Genomic DNA, 23,475 nt, shown 5'->3' with positions numbered 1-23,475 from the left:
GTGCACAGAGAGAATGAGCAACTAGACGGCTGTCTGGTGTTATCACAACACCATTCTTAGTGGGTCAGGGACTCAGCCTTACAACCTCATTTAACCTTAGTCACTTCCTTATTCCAGCGATAGCCATATGGGAGTTGATGCTACAACAGTAGGTGATGGTGGGAGTAAGGACACACAACAGTGTTGATTCTTCCTCTCAACTTACATAGGATGTGGCATTCATCCTCTCATCAATAATCAACCTTCCACCTGGGCCTTTATCCCCGGGAACCCCTTGTTCCAATGTTTCTGCCAACTTCCTCTCTCCTCCATGGAGCACATGAAAGAAGTACAAGGCAGAACCCCAGATTTCAAAGGTATTTAAAAACCTGTGTGGGAAAACAAAATGAGCACATATCAGACTAAATATTAAAGCAAATGGCAGAACAGATAACATCCCCAGGCTTATCAAGGTTCATCTGGAACCTTCCAGATGAACACAAGGTCAGCTAATACTCCGCAGACGTCCAACTAAAAGGACCAAGAAAGGTAGTTGTCTAGCTTCTCATTAAAAACTTCTTGAGAGCTGAGCACGGTTTCTCATGCCTGTAATCCTAGCTACTCGCAAGGCTGAGATCTGAGGATCCTGGTTCAAAGCCAGCCCAGGCACTAAAGACTCATCTCCAATTAACAACTAGAAAACCAGAAGTGGCACTGTGGGTCCAGGGATAGGGCGGTAGTCTTGAAGAGCTCAGGGACAGGGCCCAGGCCCAGAGTTCAAGCCCCATGACCAACAACAATAACAACAAAAAGAAAACTTCTAGAGAAGACATTTCAACAAGTTTCTGTTCCAAATTGGCAGGCGCGTGCACTGCCCTTAGGAGTGTTATATTTTGAAGGGTTATATTTTGATGGCAAGCCAACCTTTTCCATTTTTTCTTACAGTTTAAAATGCCTCCCATCTAAATGGGTATGAGGACTATGGGGCTCCCAGAGGAACCGTAATCCCCACCTGAGGGATACATACCAGCGGTTGAAGATATTGCCTAAATCCTTGCCCCTCACTTATTTTAAGGTTTAGGGAGGATATGTTGGGAACATTCTCCCCCTCCCTGAATTCTTAGCATAAGAATGTGACTGCATAGTTCCTTGTCCTAAGGGCAACATTTTGTAAATTAGGTTACTAAGCAAAGCATGCCTGCTTGTGTTGATATGCAAACATCCTACCACCTGACCTCCTACCCCGAGCAGTACCCCAACCCCCTCTTGCCTCTCCTGAAGAGGTATATAAACCCCTGTGTGAAAAATAGAATTCGCAGCTTGATCAAAAATAAATAAATAAAAATTAAAAAAATAAAAAATAAAATGCTTCCCATCATATCACCTCATACAGAAATACCATAAGACAATCAACTAAAATTACATTGTGAAAATGAATAATGGCAAAGTACACTGAGCCCCAGACCTATCAGAGTTCCAATAATTCAATTTGTTTTTAGAGGACTAAATAGCCTCTGGGTTATACTGGAAAAGAATAAGGTACCTCTCTTGCCTGGTAGCCTGGAGTAATTTCTGGAGGGTAAGACACACACACACACACACACACACACACACACACACCACACAGAGTTGTACCAACTAGAATTTTTGATGTGCTTTCCTCCATCTCCTTTTACATTTTTTCCCCAAGAGGCCCAACCTGGAACTGTAAAATAGGCATGGTTAGTTGTATGGAAATCATCCAACTCTGTCCCAGGGACTGACAAGCTTTGCAGCAAGATTGTAATGGAAATTAGACTAGCCAGATTCAGGAAACACCAGATCGATGCTATCTGCTGGTCACAGAGCATCTCCACTATTCTTCATCCCAAGTAAATAGTGGAGCCCAAAAACAAGGACCACTTCACAGGAGCAGCCAAGATCCCAAAAAGAAGACCCTTCCAGTGAGTGTGAAATCATCAGCAATCAGTATTAGTAAAGTCCTTGATTGTAAGTATGTCCCTATTTCTACTTGTAACATTGTTTTCCTTTGGAGAAGGATTTAGTCACTAAGAATGTATGGAGGAGGCTCGAGGCTGTTAAGGTAAATAGGATGTTAATATATTTTCAAGAAAGTGAAACAAGTTAGAGACAAGACTGAAACCCAGGTGGGTATATCTGAAACTCACAGGTCAGTCTTTTCCTCAGGAGTCTCACCCCATCCCTAATGCATGTCTTCACAGTACATTTTAAATAAAAGCATCAGAATTTAAAGCATTGGCGAAATCAAGCCTTTAGGCTACTCAAAAATGGGCAGTGGTGACTAACTAATGGATATGGTTCTCCCACTGGTAAATGAGGCTCACTAAGCTACACCTGTCCAAGGCAGAGAAAGACAAGAGCAGAGTAGTGCAAGAGAACAAGTTACCATTTGATTCTCAGGATGGAAGAGTATTCGAGGATTGAAATCACTTGCTCTCCAATCTCTTCACCGAAGAATGTCATCTTTGCACAGCAAAGGTGGCATGGAAGGCCAGACTCACAATCCTAAAAACACTGCTTTGTCCTAAAACAAAAATCACCTGGGTAATTTAGGGAAAACAACTAGAAAGATGGGTTGGTTGAATAAATGAATAACTAGTTCCATGTTGGGTAGGAAAGTAGCTCCCTGACACTCTTCCTTAAAAAAGTAAAAGGCAGCCAAACTCCATTCCGAATCTTCTTCCTAGAGAAGTATTCTTTGTCCTGCTGTAGGCATTGCGAGAGACTTCCATACATGAAGCAATCCATTCAATGGCCATGTCAACTTTTAATTCTAGCTGACTCTCAAACTCTCATACGTGAGAGTGGGCTACTATAGTAATCTCAAGAATCTGGTCTGAAAGCGTTTAATCAGCAGGTTGATTTTAAGTAAAAGCAGCTGTGTGGAATCAGAGTCTAAGTAAAATGGGTAAGGAAGAAGGGTGAGTAAAGACTGGCAGGTAACATCTCTGCCTACTGAAACAGAGGACCCGCCTGCTATTGGTTGTAAGCTGTTGGCTCTGGGCCTTTCTTCCAGAAAGAGAGAAATAGAGATCAGTACAGAGATAGAAAAGGGAACAGAGAGACAGAGACAGAGAAAGAAATTATACAAACACAAGAATGTTGTTTAAGAAACCTACCAAACTAGATGTATAAGGCCATATAGGATGAGGCTAAATGAAAGAGCTCCAAGATATAGAAACAAGATCCATATAAGATGTGACTGTTGTTCTTAATGTATTATGTTATTTCTAATGTATTATGTTATTTCTTATCTCTTTTGTTGTCCCTTAGTTATCTCATATTGTTATAGTATCTTACTTTGTTATCTGTATATATGTTTATTTATTTGAAATAGGATAGGGAAGGAGGGAAAAGAAGATGAGGGGAGAGTGTGGGGGGAGGAAATGGGGACAAAAGCATGAGAAGGGGCAGCAATGATTGTGAAGTAATGCACCTTCTATCTGGTGAATATAATGTAACCCTTCTATTAAGTACAATTTTTAAAAAGAAAAAAAAAGAAACCCACCAAAGCCAGGCACAGTGGCTCATGCCTATAATCCTAGCTACTCAGGAGGCTGAGATCTGAGGATCTTGGTTCAAAGCCATCCCGGGCACTAAACACTAAAGTCCGTGAGACTTATTTCCAATTAAACACAAGAAAACCAGAAGTGGCACTGTGGCTCAAGAGGTAGGGCAGTAGCCTTGAGCTGAGCCTTGAGCCCAGAGTTCAAGTCCCACGATTGACAAAAATAAAAGAAAGAAACCCACCAAGCATTATTAATGTCATTTGGGTTTCTCCAGTGCCTCCCTCGGGTACTATCACATTTTAAATCCATGATGCTGAAGCTGGATAAGATCTCTTCAAAGTAATCCTTGACTCACTTAAGAGCCCATTTGGAATCCCTCATACATTAATTGGCCTGAGATCTTGAACTTTTCATTCTGTGATACATTTTAGAAAATCAATGTTCTACTAAGTAGATTGGACAAAGGCTTTCCTCCTGTTGATTCTTAAACTGCCCATCTTGAGCTTTAAGGAAAGCCTCTAAACTCTGTTATAATGAGATTTGGTATCACGTCTACATTCATGCCAGGTCCCTCCTAATTTCCTTAACATCTAATTTAGTTTCTTAACCTCTATGGACAGGAGAGCCAGAAAACAAGCAAGACTGAACTAGCTCTGATTGTTTCTGTCTGCGAGGTTATCTTAGTTTTTTTCAGGCTCCTATAACAAAATACTAGATGGTTTACAAACAATAGAAACATATTTCTCACAGTTTGGCTAGGAAGGCCAAGAGCAAGGCACCAATAAATTTGCCATCTCTTAAAGGCCTACCTCCTAGTTCACAGGCCACCTGCTTGCTGTGTTCTCACATAGTAAAAATGAGAAAACAACGGCCAGGAGTTTGGCCTAGTGGTTAAAGTGCTTGCCTAGCATGCATGAAGACCCGAGTTCGATTCCTTGGTACCACATATAGAAAAAAGCCGGAAGTGGTGCTGAGGCTCAAGTAGTAGAGCTCTAGCCTTGAGAAAGTCCAAGGACAGTGCTCAGGCCCTGAGCTCAAGCCCAGGACTGGCAAAAAAAAAAAAATGAGAAAACAATCTCATCCCACTTATGAGGGATCCACCCTCATGACCTACTCTCCTCCCAAAAGCGCCTCCTCCTCCTCCTCCTCCTCCTCCTCTTAACATTATCATCTTAGTGCTGGGGAATTAACTAAGAATTTTGGAGACACATAAACTTTGAACCCAGTGAGCTATTTTCCACTAGAAGTGACTTTCAGGATGTTACCGTCACCTAACATGTCTGCTTCATTGATCCAGTGGGTCCATAAGATACTTCCAACAAGAGAACAGAGGACCGAAAGTGCTGACCAGAAGTGGAGGGATGGCTCAAATGATAGAGTACCGGTTCAGAGGGGATTGGTGGGAAGGAGTAGCAACCTGTCCCTAGAAACAGCACCTACCCAAAAACTTCTCTTCACCCAGAGCATTCCATCCCTAAGTTCTTTGTCTTCTCCCTATTCACTGTTCAGTTTAAAATCAGGTATTGCTTTTTTCAGAAAGCGCCATGAGCCTCCAGGTTACAGTTGTATGTTCTCATGGACTCTCACAGGATCCTCTTCCTTGCCTTTTTAACCACACATCATAACTGTCTTTTATTCATCTATGCCGTGTTCCCTAAATCAGGCCATAACTCCTGTGGCAGCCTTGCTCTTGGGTATGTGCCCAATACCTAGCATAGAACCCAGAATAGCACAATAGTTATGCAAGGAATGCACAGATGAGATACATAAATAACGTTTTTCACTGATAAACCAAAATGATATAATATGCAACCTAGTTTTATAGTCTGCTTGCGGCCCAATTCCATAGGAATTTCCATTCTATCCCATTCTTGCCCTGCTACAGGGCTCGCCACTCCCTCCACCCTAGAAATCATTTCGACTTCATAGTAGTCATTCATGAAAAATGAAATACTACTGTATTCATGATGCCATGGAAAAGCAAGGGAGAAATTGTATACTCCTAGACCACCAGAAAATGTCTTTCAGAACTCTCCTGTAAACTCAGTTCTTCCCTGTGAAATGGTTCCTCTTCTCTCATCACAGTCCCCTCTCTGTAGCCTTGGCTCCTTCTGAACACAGTTCCACCCCCTGCAGACTTTCCTTACCTTCTTTCCATCCCCATGTCCTGTGAGGAGACACTTCACCCTCCCCAAATCTGCCCTTCTTCATCCAGCCCTATAAATACTTCCACTTGTAGTTGCCCTTGTCAAAACTGCCCTTGTCCAAAAACATAACACTATGTCCAAAATAAGAAAGTAGTTCATGATATATTAGGTGGGAGTAGGGGTCATGTCCACATAAAAATCCATACCTATTTCACAGGCAGTCTACCTCTGGCTTTCCAATCCTAACAGATTAGCTCAAGATTTCATTTTATTCTGAGAGTTCTATGACTATCACTTATTTCCTCAGAAGTGGAGATAGAAGGACAATAGTTTGAGCAATTATCGTTTTTTTGTTTTTTTGCCAGTCCTGGGCTTGAGCTCAGGGCTTGAGCACTGTCCTTGGACTTTCTCAAGGCTAGCACTCTACCACTTGAGCTTCAGTACTACTTCCGGCTTTTTTTTGCTATGTATGTCGGGTACCGAGGAATCGAACCCAGGTCTTCGTGCATGTAGGCAAGCACTCTACCACTAGGCCAAACTCCCAGCCCCGCAAATATCATTTTATAGTATGTTTCAAAGAAAAAGAACCAACCCTTTGGCATGGGAGGTGTGGCTCAGTTGGTAGTGAGTGAAAGTGGCACATACTGAGTTTGAGTCCCAGTCTTGACTCTACAGTAAAATTTAAAAACCATGTTTGAGGCACCTTGAAATACCTCCTGCCATGTGGACATAAATACCAGGTGCTCTCGGTGTTTTAATAAAGGCTCAACCAAAGGAGCAGAAGTGACAGGGGAAACATGTTGAAGTGCTCATGTACTAGTGGAGGGAGCTAAACACAGCTGATCAAAATGGAAAGGTCTTGATCAGGTTGGAACTCTAGATCAGTATCAAAGGTCAGTGCTGGAATGTTCCCCAAAAGTCCCTGTGTTAAATAAGGTCTTAGCATTTCTGGGGGATTAGAACATTTAAGAGATGGAGCCATGAGCAGGGAGGTTGGCCTAGTGGTAGAGTGTCTGCCTAACATGCACGAAGAACCAGGTTCAATTCCTCGGTACCACATACATAGAAAAGCCAGAAGTGGTGCTGTGGCTCAAGTGGCAGAATGCTAGCCTTGAAGAAAAAGGCCAAAGATGGTGCCCAGGCCCTGAGTTCAAGCCCCAGGACTGGCAAAGGAGGGAGGGAGCGAGGGAGGGGGGAGAGAGAGAGAGAGAGAGAGAGAGAGAGAGAGAGAGAGAGAGAGAGAGAGAGAGAGAGAGAGAGAGAGAGAGAGAGAGAGAGAGAGAGAGCGCGCACCAAATGAACAAATGAAAGATCAGGTCATTGGAGCTTGCCTTGGAGTGACTGAATGGGACTTTATCTCTTCCTGGTACCTCATACTATGAGGTACCAGTTTTTTTTTTTCTCTCCCATGCTCCCTATAGTGTGCTACCACCCACCATAGGCCCAAAGGAATGGGGCCAATGGCTTATTGACTGAACTCTCCAAGACAAAGCCAGAATAAACCCTTCTTCTTCATATGTTGATTATCTCCAGTATCCGTTACAGTAAAGGAAAGCTGACTTGTCATCTATAACCTAAATTCCTCCTTTTCAGTTGGGGAAGCCTCAACCCACTACTTAAGGTTCCCATGCATTTCAGGCTATTCATGATTCTCTCTTCCCTGTAATTGTCTGGCTACCAGCACCAAGCATAGTTGCAAAATGCTTTACCAGCATTTTGAACACTTGATTGAATGAGTCAAGAGACTAACCAAGTCAACATATCAAAAACACCATAATGTTGAGTAAAAGAAAAAATATATAAGGTTAAGAAGCACTTGGGAGCATTCCATGCTAAATGATCATTTTTGTGAATTCTTTGACTTGTCATGATCATTGACTGAATATTGTATGATGATCTCCACTGTATACAACTTTTCAGGTGTTTCTTTTTCCCTTTGGTTGTTGTTAAAATGCTATTTGAGGCAGTAGCTTCTATCTCAACACATTTTATTCATCAACCAACAGCTCGATATGAATAACTAGAGGACCATGAAGAGAGTCCGTTCTCTAACACCTAGCGAGCAGACCTGAAAAAATAGCTTGTGACTGAGGCCTCATTATCCCCTCCAGCCCAGGGGTGTACCTCTCATTTCCTCCTAAAATGCTCACCCCAGAACTCTAGAAACCAAACATTTGGTAGAAATAAAGTACAGACAAGCATTTCTCTGCAGCACCATTGACATTCAGGATAAATAATCCTTTGTCATCAAGAACTGACTTATGCATTACTAAGATACTTAACAGTAGAAAAAAAATCCCTGTCTGGTACCCACTAGATGCAAGCCACACACCCAACCCTTCAGATGCAGACACTGCGCAATTACCTAGGAAAAGGGGAAGGAGAGGGGGAGCAAAATGCTCCATTGGGAACCACTGGTGTAGATAAAGAAGTTGACAGATGATGCTGTAAAGGAAGTGATCAGAACTACAGAAAGGTCATTTAGAAACTAAGAGCCAATGGTCTTCCCCCTGTGACATCCTCCAGTGGTCTCCATCCAGTGGCTTCCCTCTATTGGCCTCCCTCCAGTGACCTCCTCCAGTGGTCTCCCTTCAGTGATTTCCCCCAGTGGTCTCCATCTAGTGGCCTCCCTCTAGGGGCCTCCCTCCAGTGACCTCTCTCCAGTGACTCCCCCAGTGGTCTTCCTCCTATGACCTCCTCCAGTGGTCTCCATCCAATGACCTCCCCCAGTGACTTCTATCCAGTGACCTCCCTCCTGTGGTCTCCTCCAGTGGCCTCTATCCAGTGACCTCCCTCCTGTGGTCTCCTCCAGTGGCCTCTATCCAGTGGTCTCCTCCAGTGGTCTCCTCCAGTGGTCTCCTTCCAGTGACCTCCTCCAGTGGTCTCTATCCAGTGACCTCCCCCAGTGACTTCTATCCAGTGACCTCCCTCCTGTGGTCTCCTCCAGTGGCCTCTATCCAGTGGTCTCCTCCAGTGGTCTCCTTCCAGTGACCTCCTCCAGTGGTCTCTATCCAGTGGTCTCCCCCCAGTGACCTCCCTCCCATAGCCTCCCTCCTGTGGCTTCCTCCAGTGTCCTCCCTCCAGTGGTTTCTGTCCAGTGTCCTCCCTCCAGCGGACTTCTCCAGTGGTCTCCCTCTGGTAATCTCTGCTGAAATATGATGCTGTCTTTCTCCCCTTCAAGCATATGAGGATCTCTCATGCCACTACCTCTTAGCCTGGACAATATCTGATTATCCTTCTGACCCTCTGACCCTCTCCAGTCTGGGAAAAGGGTTCTTCCCATATCATCTGAGGAATTCTGAACATGACTTCCCTGCCAGCAGCCCCCCGCCCCATGTCAGCTCCACATCAGATCTAGCTGTATCCGACCCAGCACTCTACTCCCTGCATCTATTTCAGCGCCTAAGGCTCTTGCTCACTTCATGTGCCTTCTAAAATGATCTTTAAAAATCTAATTTATATTGTATGTACCATTTACCAGGCATTGGGTTGAGTGAATATATAAATGATGAATATTGAATTAAAGCATAAATTATGTATTATCCATTATGTCCAGAATTATATTAATATTCTTGATCTTGAAAGTATTGTTAAATACATATATAAACACTAGAAATTTTTAAGGAATTGCTATCATATGGAATGCATTTTACATTAAAACTTTCATGAACCTAATGTGTACATCTATGATCTACAGGCCCCCTGTAAGACATATCTACCTGTAGGAGTGATTTGGAGAATCAACTCTCACATATCATAGGTGTAGGAAAGACTATCTTGACATTCAGTACTTGACAGAGCAGCAGATACTCAAGCCTTTTCTCTGGCATAGACTTGGCTTTCACATACAGTGAGTCACTTTCAAAGCCCCAAGCCAAAACAAAAAGTTCTATTCCCCGGAGAGCAGACCATAGTGAGCCCACTTAGCCTGGATTTGTAACCCCAGGGATTGAAATATTGTAACATTTGCATTCGATCCATCCGAACTACTGAGCTCTTTGCATTTTGTGGTTCTTCTCCATCATAGGCTATGATCAACAACCATATGAACCCTCTCTATTCCAAGTTTTCTCAGGGGGTTCAATCACACAACTCATATAGAACTGCTTCCCTAAATTTTGGCAAGCAGTTCTTCATTTCTATGCAGATTCCCAGGCTGGAGTTAGTTCATCATATGGCTTCCCAGAACAATCTTGGTGAGGGGGAAAAATCTCAAGTACCATTTATCCAGTTCAAAGCCAGCCCAGTCCTTCGGTGGTAAAGAACTGACCTAGAAGAAGGGGGACAGGCTGGGTTGTGTTTAGTCCTCAGTGGCTATTTTGAAACCACAGAAGGAGAGCAGATGGAGAAGTAACCTCAAATGAATATTCATAAAAAGAAAATCAATTATCTACCTTCTGTGCCACCTGCCCTTTAAACCCAAGTTAGGCCACAGCTCTGAGAGGCAGGGAAGGTGGGAAGACATACACTCAAGTCACCTCCAAGGTGTTCAGAAGCCAAGAATTCAATGCCAAATCTGGAACTCTGGCACACTTGACTTGACAAGATGAAACGTTTTATGCATGTGACCTTTATCAAAAAAGGAAAGAAAGAAAGAAAGAAAGAAAGAAAGAAAGAAAGAAAGAAAGAAAAGAAAAGAGAAGTAGTGCCATAGAAAGATGTCATGGGGTGGCAGAAATAACAAAGCTTTCCAATCACGCTGGCCTGGGTTTCAGCCCCAGCACTTCCTTACTCTGGACTCTTCACTTAATCTCTGATGGCAGTGTGCTTATCACTACACTCACATCCTTGCCAACACAGAAAGGATAATACTTAGATGTGCAATGGTTGAAGGGCTTTGACAAAGGAACTGGGACTGCCCATCGAAAACACTTACGCAGGGTACAAATAAAGATCCACTTCCTCCTGCCTCTAACAATGCCACATCATAGGCAAGAAATCACTTGTGTAAAAACCAAATATAAGGGCCAGGAGTGTGGCCTAGTGGTAGAGTGCTTGCCTAGCATGCGCAAAGTCCTGGGTTTGATTCCCTGCTATCATATACACAGAAAAGTAGCCTTGTGGCTCAAGTGGCAGAGTGCTAGCCTTGAGAAAACCCAAGGACAGTTCCCAGGCCCTGAGTTCAAGCTCCAGAACTGGCATGTGCACACATATAAAAAAATTAGTGGACCATTCATACAAACACACACACACACACACACACACACACACACTAGTTTTAATTTAGATATGTGAAGTGTGTCTAAAAAGTAAGCGAATGACGTCGACCACCTGTGTGTAGTTATGCTCACCTCCATGTGGCGCAGGTGACAAAAGCTCAGCCCCACTGAGCTTTTATCATCCCGAAGATAGAGAGGAGCTACTGTGCTGCTATTGAACTGAGTGCTGGTGACTATTACTGGGGAGTTCAGGGTCACCCAAAATGGCTGGGATATTATAAGATAAACTACAACAACCCTGATTCACACACAGGCCTCCTCTTGTAGACACACACTTAGTCATACACTGCTGTTACCTGCCCTTCTTCACCTTAGATCCCCAGGCACAGCTAAGAGGCAACAGAACCAGTTACCACTTTGATTCCCCAAGCTTATATTCCCTGACCTATTACCAGATCACCTATGGCCAAGCATGTCACAAATCCATCTGGAAAGCTGGACCACCCCTTCCTACAAGGAAAACTAAGGCTTTCAACCAATCCTCTTCACTGATTTGCCCCTAGACTGTCTCATTTTTTTTTCAGTTTGTTTTCTTTGTAAATCTGAGTGCGTGTTTGAAAAACAGAAGGTAAATGGAAGAGGAAAAATGTATGTGATTGATTCTCCTTGGGGATAAACACTGGGGCCAGGGCCTCTTGATTTAAGTGTGCAGATTGAGAATTGAAGTATTCCAACCATGGGCTATAAAATAGATTCCCTAGCCAACTGTAAGCAAGAAGAAAATATTAAGAGTGGCCTGGGTACCTTTCAGTCAATCGGGTGACCAACATTGTCACTCACCAAGCAAGGACAGGCCCTAACACTGCAAAAACCATCTGCCACCTGGGTGAAGCTTAACTGTGTTGCATGCAACCTACTTGTCTTCCTCCCCAGCCAGTCTAACATCACACTCCACCAATGGCTGGGACTGCCTCCTAATGCTCAGGTACACCCAGCCCTCCAGACATAGGGACTAATGCCTTAGAAGACAAAGGACAGAAAGGAAAATCTGAAGGCCATTCTCACAAGCCTCCTTTCTAGGGGGAAAGAGGTATACACAGAGACATATCATCAGAACCCTGAAGTGTCTACAGCAAATCACCAAAAGTCATGTTGGAGATGAGAACAAAGAGCACCAAGTTTCACTCCTACGTGGAGTTGTTCAGGGATGGCCAGCAGAGATGGATACAGCCTAGAAATGCAGCAGAGGAGAGAGGTAGGAAGGAAGGATCCCTGGTGTTTCTGAGGAAGCCCCCCACATGACTTCTTCTGAGGTTTGGGTTTTGTTTTGTTGGTGTTGTAGTTGTTGTTGTTGTGTGACCCTAGGGCATGAATTCAGGGTGTGAATGCTATCCCTGAGCTCTTTTGCTCAAGGCTAGCATTCTACCACTTAAGCCACAACTCCACTTTCACCTTGTTGATGGGTAATTGGAGACAAGAGTCTTACAGACTTTCCTATCTGGACTGTCTGGATCACAATCCTCAGATCTCAGCTCCCTGAGTATGTAGGATTACAGGCCCCTGGCATCTTCTAGGGGTTTTTTTGGAAAGGAGCCCTGCCCAAACAAAACTCTCCTTACTTAGACACCCCTCCATCACTACGCAGGCTGGCCTCAGGGCCTCACCTGTAAACATGTGCTTTTCCGTTTCCTACCTCCTTTCCGTCAAGTCCCCTAGGGTCCTTCCTCATTCTTACCTCTTTCTCACTCTCCATTCTACTCAATGCTACCTCCCTCCTTTACATTTTCCAATTTCACCTCTCAGAAATGCCTGCCTGACCCAACATATTCAAAAATGCCCTCCTCAGCAGCCTTGAGAATGACCTCTATTCAAGGAGAAATCCATTAGGCTGCCAAGCTAGTGCTTGTCAGCTTCACACCTGGGGCTCTTCCATAACATTCCCTTACAGTAGTGCCATAGAAACAACCCTGAAGAAAGCCACAGAGGGCTTTAAGACAGATGGGGGGAGCAAACTAGGTGCTCAGGCAGGCTACTCAGCATCAGCCTCTCCTGACTTGGGCCCAGTGTTTTTCAGCAGCTCTGGCCTCACTGGAGTGTCAACGAGACACTGGAGGATTATAGAAGGGGGAGATGGATCGCCCCCTGAGAGCCATCCAGAGGTCAGCAAGCCACTTTGTACTGCTTTAAATCTATGAGGTGTGACATCTTGGCAGACAGGGAGATCGCCCTTCTTTTCTTTTTGATAGCAATGCTGGACATTCTGCAGCCCAGCCCCCTGTATGTATTCAGGCCTCGACAGCTCTGCAGAATCTCTCTCCACACAACTGGGGCATTCTCCATCATAGCAGGCAACCTGAAGCTGCACACAGCTTCCATTCAGGGCCCTTAACCACAGATGGGTAGCGGGGAAGGTTCGCTTTTCTGTTTGTGAAGGTTCTAGAAGGACTCTGCCCACTGCAACCCCCACATCGACACCCTCCTGGTTAAGAGGGTGAGCCATCGTGTTCATGTCCGACCTCAGAGGCTGGCACCTCGCCTTGACAGAGGTGACCAAGGACCCCATCAGCCTGTCCCTGACAGTCATTCAGGGAAAACAGATTGGGGGATTCAATTACTAAATTCTACGCACAAATCCAGCCCAATGTACTCTCCCACACTGGTCTGCAGAGTGACTGGAGGTGACCTGTACTATTCTCAAGGTAGTCAGGCCTGCTGGGTTGCTTCTCCCAAACCCCTGTATCCATCACTGGCCTTGAGGCTTCCTTTCTCCTTTTCCACCCCTACCACCAGCAGCGTGAGAGCCTAGTGATTTCCCTGTGATGGGAAGCTCCTCCCTAACTCTCACTAGCTATGGAAATCTCATAATTGCTTTTGCACGCACTATTACCTCTGCCTGGAATGTCCTTCTCTTCCTCCCTGCCTGCCCTTCTGTCCAACAATTCCCACTTCCATGCTCAGCTGCAAAGCTTCTCAGGCCTCCCAAGTCCTGTGAAACCCACTCCCCCCTCTGCACACACACCCCTGCTCACCAGACCTGACTAGTGCTTCTCTCAAAGCCTTTGCCGCACTGATGTATACATATCGGTATATACATATGTATATACATATACAAATGATTGCCCCCAAGAGAACAACCTTACTCAGTTCCTGAGTATTCCGTTCTACTCTCTTGATTTTGATGAGTCTCTCAGAAGACTGCGGGACAGCCTTAGGTTTGACTTCTTGCTAAGTGACCATCAGCCTGGCCATTCCCATCTTCGGATGCTACCATGAGCCCTAGACCAGGCCCTGGCTCCTGACGCCTCCTGAACAGAAGTATTCCTCACTGGGGACCTGGGAGGAAGAAGCGGGGCTAACGAGGGAGGAGGGTGCTTCACCAGACATCTTCCCCTGTGGGATTATTCTATTGGCAAAGTATTTTCTGGCAGAACTTGGGATACCGTTTATAGGCCTCCAGAGTATCAACAGATAGAAAAGAGGTAGGAGTACTGTCTAAAAGGGGAGTACCATAATAAACGCTAGGGGACTCTGTTAATCCATTCAAATGTCACCGGACTCCAGGCCCAAGGACAGTCAGCTCTTCGTTTATAATCATCCCTAAATTTATAGGATCTGGCTATCTTTCAAGCATTTCTCTTGGCAGAGATTCCAACAAGGTAGATGATCTTGACTACATCTACAGGAGAGAAAAAGAACATTAAACTTGCACCTGACTTGACTAAGTCCCAGCCCAGCCCTTTCATGCCTCCTGGGTTAAAAATGAGAGAGGCATTCTCAAATGTAAAAGAGGAATGTGGTCTGTGGTAACACAGATTTGAACCAAGGTTCAAATCTCAGTCCCACCATTGACTAGCTATGTGACCTTGAGCAAGGTCAGGGAGCTTGCGTAAGCCTCAGTCATTTCATTATAAAAGGAACACAAAAAGTGCCTAACTCAGAAGCTCCTTTAAGAATGAGTTCAATCTGGGCACTGGTAGCTCATGCCTGTAATCCTAGCTACTCAGGAAGCTGAGATCTGAGGATCACAGGTCAAAGCCAGCCCTGGCACAAAAGTCTTTGAGACTCTTATCTCCAATTAACCACCAGAAAGCTGGAAGTGGCAATGTAGCTCAAAGCGGTAGAGCACCAGTCTTGAGCTGAAGTGCTCAGGGACAGTGCCCAGACATGGAGTTCAAGACACACATCCAACAAAAAAAAAGAAAAAAGAAAAAGAAAGAAAGAAAGGAAGGAAGGAAGAAGAAAGAAAGAAAGAAAGAAAGAAAGAAAGAAAGAAAGAAAGAAAGAAAGAAAGAAAGAAAAACAATCTACTCTTTTATTCTTTGCTGGGTACCAGTGGCTCACGCCTGTAATCCTAGCTACTCAGGAGGCTGAGATCTGAGGATCACAGGTCAAAACCAGCCTGGGCACTAAAGTCTGTGAGACTCTTATCTCCAATTAACCACCAGAAAACCATAAATGGTACTGTGACTCAAGTGTGAGCTGAAACCCTCAGAGACAGCACCCAGGCCTGGAGTTCAAGCCCCATGACCAACAAAATAAAAAGCCCTCTGATCATACAAAATAAGTTTTATCAGAATGAACTCCAGGAAATGAAACCAAGAGATTTTCTTCTTTTTTGCTGTTTTTGTTTTCTTTCCTTTTTCTTCTGTTGGTTCCATTATATGTCTTTGGGAGGGTAAAGGGAGATGCAAAAATGGAGGGAACAAAGGATGAACAAATGGAGCAAATGAATCCACAGGACACGAGGTAGAAAGTGAACTGGACAACTTCTACATAAGAATGGGAGGGGAAAACTAGGAGAGAACAAGGGAAAGGCTGATATTGTCCAAAAATAAATGTACCCTTTATCTGACTGACATAACTGTAGCCCCTCTGTACATCACCTTTATAATAACAATAAAAGCAATTTTAAAGCCCTGTGTATCTTAGACATGAAACATCTAGCATGCCCCTACTTCAGTCTACACAGTTATTCTTGCTCATGGACAGACTTAGCACTTGCTGCTCTAAAACAAAAATCCGGCGAGAGCAGGGAAGTTCAAGGCCCTGGTTGGTTGTCTGAGTTTACCTACAACTTACCTGGATGGGAACTCCTGGGCCTGTTTGAGCCACGAAGAATTAACTAAACTGATTAACTCTGCCCTGGAGAGGAATCAAACTAAAGACTCTATCACCCACTGGCTAAGAAGGGAATCAAGAACCAGAAGGATTAAGCAAGAGAGGAGACTATGTACCATCAGAAAAGGCCCAGGCTGCTAAGCCTGAAAGTTCACCCCCACAAAATGAACGCTGCAACTGTTACTCTGACACATTGACTCTGGATCCTGGAATGTAGTAAAAATCAAGTCAGTTCACAGAGGAAGGGGACTCATGCACACCAGTCCTTTCAATGCCATCTATCAGCAATGAAAAGCCACTACAGACACTTGTGGGGGAAAAAAAAGAAAGGCCTGCCCAGAGTCTTGTCTAATTCCTTAGTTTTTGGATTCGACTCAATGACAATTTATCCCTGAATGCAGATGACAGTTAGAGCCATCTCACCTTTACCACTGTCCCCCGAATCCAGTGACATACTTCATCCTGTTGCTAAATCAAATGCAAAGCACAAGAGTGTTGACCTGTGGAGACAGGAATTGGGGGAACATAGCTACGAGAAGAAAGGTCAGTGTTACCAATGTTGGGACTCAACATGTTGTCACCCTACCCCCACATCTCTCTTGCCCCCTCCCTCCCCCTCCAGCTTTGTTCCTTTGCCTTTAGTAATATTCAACACCTTGCCCTGGACAACCACCACCCCCAATTGATTCAGAGTGAAGACCCTTCTGTTATGGTCACATGAGAAACCTGAGAAGGATCTTAACTGCTTACCAATGCTGCAACTAGCTTTTCATGACGGATGACTCAACCAGGGTTCAGACTGCTTCAGTCCTACTGAAGAATATTCGGGAAACAGCCATCTCCTATGTGAGGCCAGAGGTGTCTGGGACAGTGGAGCTAGTATAGCTCTATTAATGGCATCTGCCTCTGCCATTGTCATGCTGTCCTCCAAGAATCTTTTCATTACCAGTGGCTGATCAATGCTTCCTATTTGCAAGGGAGTGTTTTATGAATGGGAAATGACAATTGCAAGACAATTGCCTCAGAGCACAACTTCATCTGGGAACACAGCCTGTGGGTCTGTGCCAATAGGTCAGCTGTCCAACAGCTGGCTCCACCCACATCGGCGCCATCTTCACTGTTCAAGACATAATCCAACTTCCTACCTTCTCTGTAACCCTGTCCTTACCACCCAGATGCCCATTCCTTCACCGAAGGACACACATCATTTCCTCCTACCATGGAAGACGGCATTGGTGACGCTTCTTCATGTTACTCACTTACATCCATCTGTGGAGGTCCTCCAGCCACAAGTGTTTCATAATTCCCCAAAGCAAGAATCACGGTCTACTCCTCCTCCTGCATTGTCATTGATTCCAGCACTTTCTACAGCCATGATTTCTAAAATAACTATGCATTGATTAAGGCCTAAAATTCCATCGTAAGTCACATTAGGAAGAGCTTGGATCTGAGCTCAAAGCCCTAGTTCCGCCTTTCATCATGCCACAGGATGAAAGACCAGTCAGCCTTGAAGATGGCTCTACATCAAGACTGAAGCCAGCCTCCTGACTGGGGGATTGTAAGCAGTGAGATCCGGAAGCACCTAATGAGTACCTGAAACATAATGTGCCTGCAACCAACGTTAGCTCCCAGTCACCCTACCTGAAACTGATGACCAAGCATGACAAGGATAACTGTGTCAGGACATAAACAAGTTGAGCAATACTTTCCATTGTAAAGCTCAGAGGTCCAGTTCCAAGAAGCTTTGTGCTGGACAAGGTGTGCTAAAACTAGAAGAGGGACTGGAGGACAGTGAGATGCTAGCAAATTACCTCAAGCAGCATGCCCAGTCTAGTGGTTTGACAAAGTGCAGGCAACTGACCACCCATCTCTGATGTTTCAGAAAGAAGAGAGTTCAGTCCTAAAGAGTCGCTAGTTTAGAAAGCTCTGGTTTAATAGAGCTCCTCTATGACCCAGCAATTCCACTACTTGGCATTTACCCAGTCATCCAGAAACAAGGACATACTAAATCCACCAGCACAACAATGTTCATTGCAGCACTATTTACCATAGCAAAGATATGGAACCAACCCAGATGCCCCTCAGTTGATGAGTGGATCAACAAGATGTGGGATTTATACACAATGGAATTCTATGCTGCTGTCAGGAAGAATGGCATTGCCCCATTTATAAGGAAATGGAAAGACTTGGGGGAAAAAAATCATATAAAGTGAAGTAAGCCAAACTCAGAGGAACTTAGGCTCAATGGTTTCCTTCACTTGTCTTAATCAGTAGAAACCTTGGGCTCTCCTAGCAGAGATTTACAATAGAACAAAACCTAAATACATAAGGCCATATAATGAGTTATTGTTGTCCCTAATGTACTATGTTATCTCTCATCTCTTTTGCTGTCCCTTGGCTATCTCATATTGTTATAGTATTTCACCTTGTTATCTGATGTATTGTATATATTTGTATTTGGTTATTTGAAATAGGATAGGGAAAGGGGGGAAACAAGATGAGGGGTGGGGGTGGGGGAGGGAAATGGGAACCAAGACGTGAGAAAGGGTATCAATGTTTATGAAGTAATGCACATTCTATCTGGTGAATATAATGTAACCCTTCTATTAATTACAATAAAAATATATGAAAGAAAAATAAAGCTCTGGTTTATTTACTCCCATGTTTATGGGAAGGGAGAGCTAATCTTATCTAAACTAAATGTGGAAAAATGAGGGTTTACTGGGTCTGGACCTGCAGGCTCACATCCACCATGCATGGCTAATTTAATAACTCGCCATTAGGAGAGGCACCACGTGAGACACCAGTCAAGTCCCTGCTATTTATAACCTGATGAACATGTACAGTTCAGTATAAAAATAACACTGCATCTTCCCGAAGGGGAGAGAGAGAAAGGGGAGGGGGGGCTAGTAAGGCACATAGGTCCTTTGAAGTGTCCTTAAGGACAGAACGAGAACTCATAGTCCATTTTTTCCAGAACAGCCTCACATCACTTACCCTTTGAGAGGGATAAGTGGAGCCCTGGTTTCTCATATGTTTCATTTCCTGCCACCTGCTTTTATCCAGATGAACCTTAATTCGCCTCCAGAATTCACCCACTATTCCAGGATTTTGATGGGAAGGTGTCTTTGCTTTCTCATCCGCACTTTCTTGTTTTGACACCTTGCCAAGGGCTGTAACCACCACGCAGAACGCTGGATCCAGACTGGCTGCTCCACAACCATGGCCATCCTTACCTCATTCTAACTCAACAAACTGAAGCGCAGAGGGTCCACTAAGCATGAGGGGAAGGAACCAAGTAAGAGCAAACGTACAGGAAAGTGAAGAAGTGATTTGAGATGGGAGTTGGCATTGTCCAGCCCCACTCCTTTTCTCCATTTAGCAACAATTTTGAGGTGACAATCAAAATGACACCTTACAGAGACTGAGATTTCCAGGGTCACAGGGCTCAAGGGTCGCACAGCGAGGCTGCAAAATTATCAGCTCCGAAGATGCCATCCATGCCACATTGCGCCCCACCCAGGACTTCACCATGTGGGAAAGGTGACCAGATAGATAACTGTGGACGTGTTAGCAGGTCCAGGGACACCAAATCCTCTGGCAGCTGAGTCACTGAAAAGGCACTAGGGTGCATGGTGACTGTCCCTCAGTCCCCGGGACAATGCTACTGTCCCTTATGTCTACTGCCTCAATGACCTTCTTTTTGCCACCTTGTTTGATTGACTGATTCATTGTTTAGGTAGGTAAGTAAAGCTGATGCTGCTGGAGAAAAACTAAAGCTTGGTAAGGCAGTGTCACACTGAAGGGTCCAGCCATTCCCTCAGAATCCTGCAAGTCACTGGATCCCTGAAACACAGGGTCCTCAAGTTACAGCTTTGCCTTGACACAAGCTAAAGCCCAGACCCAGCATTGACAGGAAAAGTACCTGGGTGACAGAGCTCTGCACATGTCACAACAGAGAACGGCTTAGTGCCAGATTCCAGATACCTACAACTGAGCCCCAGCTGGTTCGCATTTGCTGGGGAGGCCAGACCTGCTGAGAGGCTTCATTTAATTGTGCATTTTAATCATTTAGTATCTGTTGCCAGAAGCCTGTAGGCAGAAAATGCCCTTTTTTCCATCAGTTCAAGCAAGATAATGTTACCTGCCATGGTCATATTTGCTTCTTGGGGCTGCTAACTTATTTTAAGATCTAAATCTGTTCCTATATTTTTCGCTTTGGGTGTTTTGTACTCCCGACACTGACAGGAATAATTTGCGGCCAGGACAGGAGCGCTTTCTTCTGTGATGACCTAGCGCCCCCTAGTGCCCACTCTCTCAACAGCAGCCAAATCAAATAACGTGTCTCATCCTGAACAAAAATACTATGTGCTCTCTGGGAGAGGTTTTATCTCTGCTCACCTAAGAGATTTCCAAGCAGTATTATTCCAGTTTTATTTTTTAATATACAAACTAAGACACAAGGCACTAGGAAGAAAGCTGAGGGTTTCATGTGCCAACCCTCTTTCCTATTTTCCCAACTTGAGTGGTTGTCATTTATAAATGATGAGCTCATGAGAGACAAGTGAGTTAATGCAATCTCCAGGTGCCCAAGGCTCGGCTGTGGAGACATGATGCAACCATCTTGTCATTATTTAACCTTTCAGACCAACATCTCTAAACTTGAGGTCCTCATAGCATCTTTCTGTTCTTGCCTATGGGTTAGCACAGCACATGACCAGAATGGCTGTTCACAGCGCCCTAAATTCATTGCTCCTTTCCTCGCTAGTTCTAGGAGCAAGCTTCATCACCTTGACTCCACCCAACAATTCCTCATTCTGTGTAAGTATTAGACTGGAATTTCTTGGCCTAGGTATCATTGGGTAGATAAGATGTCTTGGAAGCTGTATGATCAAACTGGAAAGTTTGGGCAGCACCCATTGTCTCTACCCCAGCTCCTAACCCCACCCCTGTTATAACAATTGAAATAGCTCTAGACAGCACCACTCTGTCTCCAGGTAGGGGTGCAAAATCAGGTAGGGCTGGTTGAGAACCACTCTGGTACCTGAGCTGTCTTCAAACAATGATCCTCAGATCTCAGCCTCCTAAGTAGCTAGGATTACAAGCATAAGCCATCAGCGCCTGACAAGCGACCTTTTGTCAAGCAACCAGTAACACTCCCAGATAGCCAGAATTGAGGCTTCTGGGGCTAGTTGAATCCTGACTCTCAAATTTCTGTTTCTACCCTAGAATCCCACTCTCTAAACTCAAGGCCATGTCTTCTTCCTTACAAGGCTATTAGGGATCTTGGGAACACAGAACTCATTTCTTTGTGTCATAGGACTGCCCCCTAAACCTTGAACACTTCCCTAAATCTCCCTCACAATCCAACTAACTGACTTCAGTCCTTGAGCTGACCATTCCCAGCATCTCATTTTCTACCAAACCACAAGCACTGGAGCATAACCAATGTCCTGTGGTACACTGGGTGTGGAAACCTGAAGGCACATGACAGAAGACAGCTGCAATCCCCTGAAAGGCAATCTCCTTGGCCTGCTCGAACACTTGCTGTCTGACTTTAATAAGGCTAACTCTAATCCAGTCTCACAGGAGGCGAGGGAGCCTCCTCTTTCTGAATGTGACTTCTATTTCAGGCCTTCTATTTCAGGTCTAAAGGAGGGTGATAATGTCTCACTCAGCAGGTGTCTCCAGGCCCAACTTTGGCCACATGGATGGGACTCTGCACTGAAGTCCCCTGGTCTTCATCCTAACCTGTCCCTTACCATCACTGTTGCTACAGGTGACTTTCCTGTACCAGGACAGTTCCATGGGAACGCCCAGATACCACAGACAATGAAGGCTGTGAGGGCTGAAGACAGGATGACAGTGGAATGAGGGGAGTGAGGAGCAGAAGTGGTTGGGCACCCCACAGGAGCCTGTGGAGAGCCTGCAGTGGCACGTAGAGACCACTGTGGGATGCTGTGGCACCACTCCCAGTCTCTGCTGCCAGCAGTGGGTGTGCAGGTCCCATAGCCTGCCCAGGCCTGCGTGTGGCCAGCCTGGCTGTCTACCCTGTGTCTGACACGTGTCAGCCCAGATCTGTGAACCCAGTCTAAGTTCAAGGCCCAATCTTTCAGAAGGAGGGTACAGGGTGGGGTGGGGAGGGCGGGGCAGGGGAAGAAAAGAAAAGGTCTAACAGTTGGGGAGCTAGTTTGCAACCTCTCCTTTTTAGCCCTGGAGTCCAGAAACCCACAGGATGACAGTGTCCCTGGAGGAAAGATGGGAGAACACATAGAAACAGGAAAGAAAAGAATGTAAACTACTCCACGAAATGTGTTTTATTGATTACATGTTGAAGTCAGAATTCAACATATTGGATTAAATAAAATACATAATAATTGAGCCTGTGTGTGTGTGTGTGTGTGTGTGTGTGTGTGTGTGTGTGTGTGTGTGTGTGTGTGTGTGTGTGTACTGGTCCTGGGGCTTAGATTCAGGGTTTGGGCTCTTTCCCTGAGCTTCTTTAGTGCAAGACTAACATTCTACCACTTGAGTTAGCCACAGAGCTACTTCCAACTTTTTTGGTCATTTAGTAGAGATAGAGTCTAAAGATTTTCCTGCCCCAGCTGGCTTTGAACTGCAGTCCTCAGATCTCAGCCTCCTGAGTAATGTGAGCCACCAGTGTCCAGCTTTGAACCTATTTTTAATGTAGCTATTGGTAACCTTCGAACTACATCTGTGTCTCTTCTTGAGTTAGAGCTATCTTTCTGTAGCATGGTGCAAGTCAGGGAATCAGAGTCCTGTGACCTTGTCTTCAAGTTAATTCTTAACCCGTGTTCACTCCCAGCAAACCATGATAAGCAGAGTTCCCCAGAGTCCATCCTGGGTCAGGCAAATGGTAAGTACTGCCATGATTCAGGTGAAATTCAAAATCTCCCCAACATAATCTTCAGTTCTCCAGAGAGCCAATGTATTTCTTTTACAGTTGAATGCTCTTGGGGAGAGAGAGGTAGCTGGGAAACTAGCAAGACTATCCTGCCTTGCAAAATCAGAAAAATCACACCCTTTACGGTCCTATGTTGCATGTTATTTGGCACTGCAGTAGTCAGGAATCTGCTGCTCGTAAGGCTGTGGAGTGATATGTTCAGAGTGCTTCAAAGAAGTGGGGAAAACTGATGACCCCAAGAAGGCTAGTCCTCCAGTGTGTGCCTTTCTGCAAAGGCATTTGAGCTCCTTCAGTACCTTAAGGCCAGGACCACATACCTTTAGCTATGAAGCAACAGGATTTGTAATCAGGATATGGCTCAGAAGCCTTCCAAGTCCTGACATTTCCTCCCCATTCCCCCCAACACCAGAGCAAGCATCTGCACACTTGCATTTGTTTAACTTTCTAAACTTTGCAACACCGTTGGCCGTCTGGAAGCTGAACTTTACATTTTGACTTGGCTATGCACTGAAGTTTTTCAGAAAGGCCCATGTCCATTCATGAAAGCTCACCAGCATCATTAGCCAGCCATCGTCCAGAATATCAAGCCACTTTGCCAGAGAGAAGAATGCCTCTATCTC

The sequence above is a fragment of the Megascapheus bottae genome, chromosome 10 (genome assembly GCF_031878675.1).
Source record: "Megascapheus bottae isolate mThoBot1 chromosome 10, mThoBot2.hap1, whole genome shotgun sequence".
Classification (NCBI taxonomy): Eukaryota; Metazoa; Chordata; class Mammalia; order Rodentia; family Geomyidae; genus Megascapheus; species Megascapheus bottae.
This window is presented reverse-complemented; position numbering follows the sequence as displayed.